Below are 9617 nucleotides of genomic sequence, written 5' to 3' on the forward strand. Positions count from 1 at the left end.
TCATGAAAATTTTTAACTTTTTTAAAGCCAAAATCCTGTAATGAAAAATTTCAATTTTGTTGAAGCAGAAATCTTTTCATGAAAATTTTAAATTTTGTTGAAGCAGAAATCTTTTCATGAAAATTTTCAACTTTGTTGAAGCAGAAATCTTTTCATGAAAATTTTAAAGCAGAAATCTTTTCATGAAAATTTTCAACTTTTTTGAAGCCGAAATCTTTTCATGTAAATTTTCAACTTTTTTGAAACCAAAATACTTCATGAAAATTTTTGACTTTTTTGAAGCCGAAATCTTTTCATGAAAATCTTCAACTTTTTTGAAGCAGAAATCTTTTCATGAAAATTTTCAACTTTTTTAAAGCCAAAATCCTGTAATGAAAAATTTCAATTTTGTTGAAGCAGAAATCTTTTCATGAAAATTTTCAACTTTGTTGAAGCAGAAATCTTTTCATGAAAATTTTAAAGCAGAAATCTTTTCATGAAAATTTTCAACTTTTTTGAAGCCGAAATCTTTTCATGTAAATTTTCAACTTTTTTGAAACCAAAATACTTCATGAAAATTTTTGACTTTTTTGAAGCCGAAATCTTTTCATGAAAATCTTCGACTTTTTTGAAGCAGAAATCTTTTTATGAAAATTTTCAACTTTTTTGAAGCAGAAATCTTTTCATGAAAATTTTCAACTTTTTTAAAGCCAAAATCCTGTAATGAAAATTTTCAACTTTTTTGAAGCAGAAATCTTTTCATAAAAATTATCAACTTTTTTGAAAATGAAACCTTTTCATCAAAATTTTCAACTTTTTTGAAGCCGAAATCTTTTCATGTAAATTTTTAACTTTTTTGAAACCGAAATACTTCATGAAAATTTTCAACTTTTTTGAAGCAAAAATCTTTTCATGAAAATCTTCAACTTTTTTGAAGCAGAAATACTTCATGGAAATGTTCAACTTTTTTGAAGCCGAAATCTTTTCATGAAAATTTTGAACTTTTTTGAAGCCGAAATCTTTTCATGAAAATCTTCAACTTTTTTGAAGCAGAAATCTTTTCATGAAAATTTTCAACTTTTTTAAAGCCAAAATCCTGTAATGAAAAATTTCAATTTTGTTGAAGCAGAAATCTTTTCATGAAAATTTTCAACTTTGTTGAAGCAGAAATCTTTTCATGAAAATTTTAAAGCAGAAATCTTTTCATGAAAATTTTCAACTTTTTTGAAGCCGAAATCTTTTCATGTAAATTTTCAACTTTTTTGAAACCAAAATACTTCATGAAAATTTTTGACTTTTTTGAAGCCGAAATCTTTTCATGAAAATCTTCGACTTTTTTGAAGCAGAAATCTTTTTATGAAAATTTTCAACTTTTTTGAAGCAGAAATCTTTTCATGAAAATTTTCAACTTTTTTAAAGCCAAAATCCTGTAATGAAAATTTTCAACTTTTTTGAAGCAGAAATCTTTTCATAAAAATTATCAACTTTTTTGAAAATGAAACCTTTTCATCAAAATTTTCAACTTTTTTGAAGCCGAAATCTTTTCATGTAAATTTTTAACTTTTTTGAAACCGAAATACTTCATGAAAATTTTCAACTTTTTTGAAGCAAAAATCTTTTCATGAAAATCTTCAACTTTTTTGAAGCAGAAATACTTCATGGAAATGTTCAACTTTTTTGAAGCCGAAATCTTTTCATGAAAATTTTGAACTTTTTTGAAGCAGAAATCTTTTCATCAAAATTTTCAAATTTTTTGAAGCTGAAATACTTCATGAAATTTTTTACCTTTTTTAAAGCCAAAATCCTGTCATGAAAATTTTCAACTTTGTTGAAGCCGAAATCTTTTCATGAAAATCTTCAACTTTTTTGAAGCAGAAATACTTTATGAAAATCTTCAACTTTTTTGAAGCCGAAATCTTTTCATGAAAATTTTCAACTTTTTTGAAGGCTAAATCTTTTCATGAAAATTTTTAATTTTGTTGAAGCAGAAATCTTTTCATGAAAATTTTCAACTTTGTTGAAGCAGAAATCTTTTCATGAAAATTTTCAAGCAGAAATCTTTTCATGAAAATTTTCAACTTTTTTGAAGCTGAAATCTTTTCATGTAAATTTTCAACTTTTTTGAAACCAAAATACTTCATGAAAATTTTTGACTTTTTTGAAGCCGAAATCTTTTCATGAAAATTTTCAACTTTTTTGTAGCCGAAATGTTTTCATTAAAATTTTCAACTTTTTTAAATCCGAAATCTTTTCATGAAAATCTTTGACTTTTTTAATGCAGAAATATTTTTATGAAAATTTTCAAGCAGAAATCTTTTCATGAAAATTTTCAATTTTTTTAAGCAGAAATCTTTTCATGTAAATTTTCAACTTTTTTGAATCCGAAATACTTCATGAAAATTTTCAACTTTTTTGAAGCCGAAATGTTTTCATTAAAATTTTCAACTTTTTTAAATCCGAAATCTTTTCATGAATCTTTTCATGAAAATTTTGAAGCAGAAATCTTTTCATGAAAATTTTCAACTTTTTTGAAGCCGAAATCTTTTCATGAAAGTTTTCAACTTTTTGAAGCAAAAATACTTCATGAAAATTTTCAACTTTTTAAAAAGCTTAAAATTTTCAACTTTTTTGAAACAGAAATCTTTTCATGTAAATTTTGAACTTTTTTGAAAATGAAATCTTTTCATGAAAATTTTGAACTTTTTTGAAGCCGAAATACTTATTGAAAATTTTCAACTTTTTTGAAGTCGAAATACTTCATGAAAGTTTTCAACTTTTTCAAAGCTGAAATACTTCATGAAAGTTTTCAACTTTTTTAAAGCTGAAATCTTTATATGTAAATTTTCAACTTTATTCAAACTGATATTCTACATTTTCTAACATGTTTTTGAGACATAAAGTGACACTTACTGTTCAGACTACATTTTCTAACTCAAAGTGTCGTTTCAAAGTAAAAATACTGTTAGAAGGAGTGATTCAGACAAAATTAGATGAAACAGCTGTACTGATAAGAAATGAGCGCAGTTACATGAAATGACATCAAAATCAACATTCCCTGAGCCAGAAAACGCTATTAACAGCTTTAGTGATCAAATTGAGCGTATCTTGCGAAGCTGAGCTCGAAAGTGACATGAAACATGTTTTTGGGACATAAAGTGACACTTACTTTTCAGACTACATTTTCTCACTCAAAGTGTCGTTTCAAAGTAAAAATACTGTTAGAAGGCGTGATTCAGACAAAATTAGATGAAACAGCTGTACTGGTAACAAACAACGATATTAACAGCTTTAGTGATCAAATTGAGCGTATCTTGCGAAGCTGAGCTCGAAAGTGACATGAAACATGTTTTTGAGACATAAAATGACACTTACTGTTCAGACTACATTTTCTAACTCAAAGTGCCGTTTCAAAGTAAAAATACTGTTAGAAGGAGTGATTCAGACAATATTAGATGAAACAGCTGTACTGGTAACAAATGAGCGCAGTTACATGAAATGACATCAAAATCAACATTCCCTGAGCCAGACAACGCTATTAACAGCTTTAGTGATCAAATTGAGCGTATCTTGCGAAGCTGAGCTCGAAAGTGACATGAAACATGTTTTTCAGACATAAAGTGACACTTACAATGAATACCTGTTCTGACTACATTTTCTAACTCAAAGTGTCGTTTCAAAGTAAAAATACTGTTAGAAGGACTGATTCAGACAAAATTAGATGAAACAGCAGCACTGGTAACAAATGAGCGCAGTTACATGAAATGACATCAAAATCAACATTCCCTGAGCCAGACAACGCTATTAACAGCTTTAGTGATCAAATTGAGCGTTTCTTGCGAAGCTGAGCTCGAAAGTGACATGAAACATGTTTTTGAGACATAAAGTGACACTTACAGTGAATACCTGTCCTGACTACATTTTTTAACTCAAAGTGTCGTTTCAAAGTAAAAATACTGTTAGAAGGAGTGATTCATCAAAAATAAGATGAAACAGCAGCACTGGTAACAAATGAGCGCAGTTACATGAAATGACATCAAAATCAACATTCCCTGAGCCAGACAACGCTATTAACAGCTTTAGTGATCAAATTGAGCGTATCTTGCGAAGCTGAGCTCGAAAGTGACATGAAACATGTTTTTGAGACATAAAGTGACACTTACAGTGAATACCTGTCCTGACTACATTTTCTAACTCAAAGTGTCGTTTCAAAGTAAAAATATTGTTAGAAGGAGTGATTCAGACAAAATTAGATGAAACAGCAGCACTGGTAACAAATGAGCGCAGTTACATGAAATGACATCAAAATCAACATTCCCTGAGCCAGACAACGCTATTAACAGCTTTAGTGATCAAATTGAGCGTATCTTGCGAAGCTGAGCTCGAAAGTGACATGAAACATGTTTTTGAGACATAAAGTGACACTTACAGTGAATACCTGTTCTGACTACATTTTCTAACTCAAAGTGTCGTTTCAAAGTAAAAATACTGTTAGAAGGAGTGATTCAGACAAAATTAGATGAAACAGCAGCACTGGTAACAAACAACGCTATTAACAGCTTTAGTGATCAAATTGAGCGTATCTTGCGAAGCTGAGCTCGAAAGTGACATGAAACATGTTTTGAACAGTAAGTGTCACTTTATGTCTCAAAAACATGTTTCATGTCACTTTCGAGCTCAGCTTCGCAAGATACGCTCAATTTGATCACTAAAGCTGTTAATATCGTTGATTGTTAGCAGTACAGCTGTTTCAACTAATTTTGTCTGAAACACTCCTTCTAACAGTATTTTTACTTTGAAACGACGCTTTCAGTTAGAAAATGTAGTCAGAACAGGTATTCACTGTAAGTGTCACTTTATGTCTCAAAAACATGTTTCATGTCACTTTCGAGCTCAGCTTCGCAAGATACGCTCAATTTGATCACTAAAGCTGTTAATAGCGTTGTCTGGCTCAGGGAATGTTGATTTTGATGTCATTTCATGTAACTGCGCTCATTTGTTACCACTACAGCTGTTTCATCTAATTTTGTCTGAATCACTCCCTCTAACAGTATTTTTACTTTGAAACGACACTTTGAGTTAGAAAATGTAGTCTGAACAGTAAGTGTCACTTTATGTCTCAAAAACATGTTTCATGTCACTTTCGAGCTCAGCTTCGCAAGATACGCTCAATTTGATCACTAAAGCTGTTAATAGCGTTGTCTGGCTCAGGGAATGTTGATTTTGATGTCATTTCATGTAACTGCGCTCATTTTTTACCACTACAGCTGTTTCATCTAATTTTGCCTGAAACACTCCTTCTAACAGTATTTTTACTTTGAAACGACGCTTTCAGTTAGAAAATGTAGTCAGAACAGGTATTCACTGTAAGTGTCACTTTATGTCTCAAAAACATGTTTCATGTCACTTTCGAGCTCAGCTTCGCAAGATACGCTCAATTTGAGCACTAAAGCTGTTAATAGCGTTGTCTGGCTCAGGGAATGTTGATTTTGATGTCATTTCATGTAACTGCGCTCATTTGTTACCACTACAGCTGTTTCATCTAATTTTGTCTGAATCACTCCCTCTAACAGTATTTTTACTTTGAAACGACACTTTGAGTTAGAAAATGTAGTCTGAACAGTAAGTGTCACTTTATGTCTCAAAAACATGTTTCATGTCACTTTCGAGCTCAGCTTCGCAAGATACGCTCAATTTGATCACTAAAGCTGTTAATAGCGTTGTCTGGCTCAGGGAATGTTGATTTTGATGTCATTTCATGTAACTGCGCTCATTTTTTACCACTACAGCTGTTTCATCTAATTTTGCCTGAAAAACTCCTTCTAACAGTATTTTTACTTTGAAACGACACTTTGAGTTAGAAAATGCAGTCTGAACAGTAAGTGTCACTTTATGTCTGAAAAACATGTTTCATTTCACTTTCGAGCTCAGCTTCGCAAGATACGCTCAATTTGATCACTAAAGCTGTTAATATCGTTGTTTGTTACCAGTACAGCTGTTTCATCTAATTTTGTCTGAATCACTCCCTCTAACAGTATTTTTACTTTGAAACGACACTTTGAGTTAGAAAATGTAGAATATCAGTTTGAATAAAGTCGAAAATTTTCATGAAAAGATTTCTGCTTCAAAAAAGTATAAATTTTTCATGACAGGATTTTGGCTTTAAAAAAGGTAAAAATTTTCATGAAAAGATTTCTGCTTCAAAAAACTTGAAAATTTTCATGAAAAGATTTCGGCTTCAAAAAAGTTGAAAATTTTCATGAAAAGATTTACACTTCAAAAAAGTTGAAAATGTTCATGAATTTTTTCGACTTCAAAAAAGTTGAAAAAATGTCATGAACTATTTCGGCATCAAAAAAGTTGAAAATTTACATTAAAAGATTTCGGCTTCAAAAAAGTCAAAAATTTTCATGAAGTATTTCGGCTTCAAAAAAGTTGAAAATTTTCATGAAAAGATTTCGGCTTCAAAAAAGTTGAAAATTTTCATGAAAAGATTTACACTTCAAAAAAGTTGAAAATGTTCATGAATTTTTTCGACTTCAAAAAAGTCTAAGATTTTCATGAAAAGATTTCTGCTTCAAAAACTTGAAAATTTTCATGAAAAGATTTCGGCTTCAAAAAAGTTGAAAATTTTCATGAAAAGATTTACACTTCAAAAAAGTTGAAAATGTTCATGAATTTTTTCGACTTCAAAAAAGTCTAAGATTTTCATGTAAAGTATTTCTGCTTCAAAAACTTGAAAATTTTCATGAAAAGATTTCGGCTTCAAAAAAGTTGAAAATTTTAATGAAAAGATTTAGACTTCAAAAAAGTTGAAAATGTCCATGAATTTTTTCGACTTCAAAAAAGTCGAACATTTTCATGAATAGATTTCGGCTTCAAAAATGTTGAAAATTTTCATGAACTATTTCGGCATCAAAAAAGTTGAAAATTTTCATGAAAAGATTTCTGCTTCAAAAAGTTTAAAATTTTCATGTATTTTTTCAACTTCAAAAAAGTTAAAAATTTTCATCAAAAGATTTCTGCTTCAAAATAGTTGACAATTTTCATGAATAGATTTCTGCTTCAAAAAAGTTGAAAATTTTCATGAACTATTTCGGCATCAAAAAAGTTGAAAATTTACATTAAAAGATTTCGGCTTTCAAAAAAGTTGAAAATTTTCATGAAAAGATTACTGCTTCAAAGAGTTGAAAATTTTCATGAAAAGATTTCGGCTTCAAAAAAGTTGAAAATTTTCATGAACTATTTCGGCATCAAAAAAGTTGAAAATTTGCATGAAAAGATTTCGGCTTCAAAATAGTTGAAAATTTTCATGAAGTATTTGGGCTTCAAAAAAGTCAATGATTTTCATGAAAAGATTTCTGCTTCAGAAAAGTCGAACATTTTCATGAAGTATTTCAGCTTCAAAAAGGTTGAAAATTTACATTAAAAGATTTGGGCTTCAAAAAAGTCAACGATTTTCATGAAAAGATTTCGGCTTCAAAAAAGTTGAAAATTTTCATGAAATAATTTCAGCTTCAGAAAAGTTGAAAATTTTCATGACAGGATTATGGCTTTAAAAAAGGTAAGAATTTTCATGAAGTATTTCGGCTTCAAAAAAGTTAAAAATTTTCATCAAAAGATTTCTGCTTGAGAAAAGTTGAAAATTTTCATGAAAAGATTTCGGCTTCAAAAAAGTTGAAAATTTTCTTGAAGTATTTCGGCTTCAAAAAAGTTGAAAATTTTCATGACAAGATTTCGGCTTCAAAAAAGTTGAAAATTTTCATGAAATAATTTCGGCTTCAAAAAAGTTGAAAATTTTCATGACAAGATTTCGGCTTCAAAAAAGTTGAAAATTTTCATGACAGGATTTTGGCTTTACAAAAAGTAAAAATTTTCATAAAGTATTTCGGCTTCAAAAAGGTTGAAAACTTTCATGAACTATTTCGACTTCAAAAAAGTCGAAGATTTTCATGAAAAGATTTCTGCTTCAAAAAAGTTGAAAATTTTCATTAAAAGATTTCGGCTTCAAAAAAGTTGAAAATTTACATGAAAAGATTTCGGCTTCAAAAAAGTTGAAAATTTTCATGAAAAGATTTCAGCTTCAAAAAAGTTGAAAATTTTCATGACAGCATTATGGCTTTAAAAAAGGTAAGAATTTTCATCAAGTATTTCGGCTTCAAAAAAGTCGAAGTATTTCATGAAAAGATTTCTGCTTCAAAAAAGTTGAAAATTTTCATTAAAAGATTTCGGCTTCAAAAAATTCAAAAACTTTCATGAAGTATTTCGGCTTCAAAAAAGTTGAAAATTTTCATGAAAAGATTTCGGCTTCAAAAAGGTTAAAAACTTTCATGAACTATTTCGACTTCAAAAAAGTCGAAGATTTTCATGAAAAGATTTCTGCTTCAAAAAAGTTGAAAATTTTCATTAAAAGATTTCGGCTTCAAAAAATTCCAAAACTTTCATGAAGTATTTCGGCTTCAAAAAAGTTGAAAATTTTCATGAAAAGATTTCGGCTTCAAAAAAGTTGAAAATTTTCATGAAGTATTTCGGCTGCAAAAAAGTCGAAGATTTTCATGAAAAGATTTCTGCTTCAAAAAAGTTGAACATTTTCATGAAAAGATTTCGGCTTCAAAAAAGTTTAAAATGTTCATGAAAAGATTTCGGCTTCAAAAAAGTTGAAAACTTTCATGAAGTATTTCGGCATCAAAAATGTTGAAAATTTTCATGAAAAGATTTCTATTTCAAAAAAGTTGAAAATTTTCATGAAAAGATTTCGGCTTCAAAAAAGTCGAAAATTTTCATGAAAAGATTTCTGCTTCAAAAAAGTATAAATTTTTCATGACAGGATTTTGGCTTTAAAAAAGGTAAAAATTTTCATGAAAAGATTTCGGCTTCAAAAAAGTTGAAAATTTTCATGAAAAGATTTACACTTCAAAAAAGTTGAAAATGTTCATGAATTTTTTCGACTTCAAAAAAGTCTAAGATTTTCATGAAAAGATTTCTGCTTCAAAAACTTGAAAATTTTCATGAAAAGATTTCGGCTTCAAAAAAGTTGAAAATTTTCATGAAAAGATTTACACTTCAAAAAAGTTGAAAATGTTCATGAATTTTTTCGACTTCAAAAAAGTTGAAAAAATGTCATGAACTATTTCGGCATCAAAAAAGTTGAAAATTTACATTAAAAGATTTCGGCTTCAAAAAAGTCAAAAATTTTCATGAAGTATTTCGGCTTCAAAAAAGTTGAAAATTTTCATGAAAAGATTTCGGCTTCAAAAAAGTTGAAAATTTTCATGAAAAGATTTACACTTCAAAAAAGTTGAAAATGTTCATGAATTTTTTCGACTTCAAAAAAGTCTAAGATTTTCATGAAAAGATTTCTGCTTCAAAAACTTGAAAATTTTCATGAAAAGATTTCGGCTTCAAAAAAGTTGAAAATTTTCATGAAAAGATTTACACTTCAAAAAAGTTGAAAATGTTCATGAATTTTTTCGACTTCAAAAAAGTCTAAGATTTTCATGTAAAGTATTTCTGCTTCAAAAACTTGAAAATTTTCATGAAAAGATTTCGGCTTCAAAAAAGTTGAAAATTTTAATGAAAAGATTTAGACTTCAAAAAAGTTGAAAATGTCCATGAATTTTTTCGACTTCAAAAAAGTCGAA

The sequence above is a fragment of the Labrus bergylta genome, unplaced genomic scaffold (genome assembly GCF_963930695.1).
Source record: "Labrus bergylta unplaced genomic scaffold, fLabBer1.1 SCAFFOLD_37, whole genome shotgun sequence".
NCBI classification, from domain to species: Eukaryota; Metazoa; Chordata; class Actinopteri; order Labriformes; family Labridae; genus Labrus; species Labrus bergylta.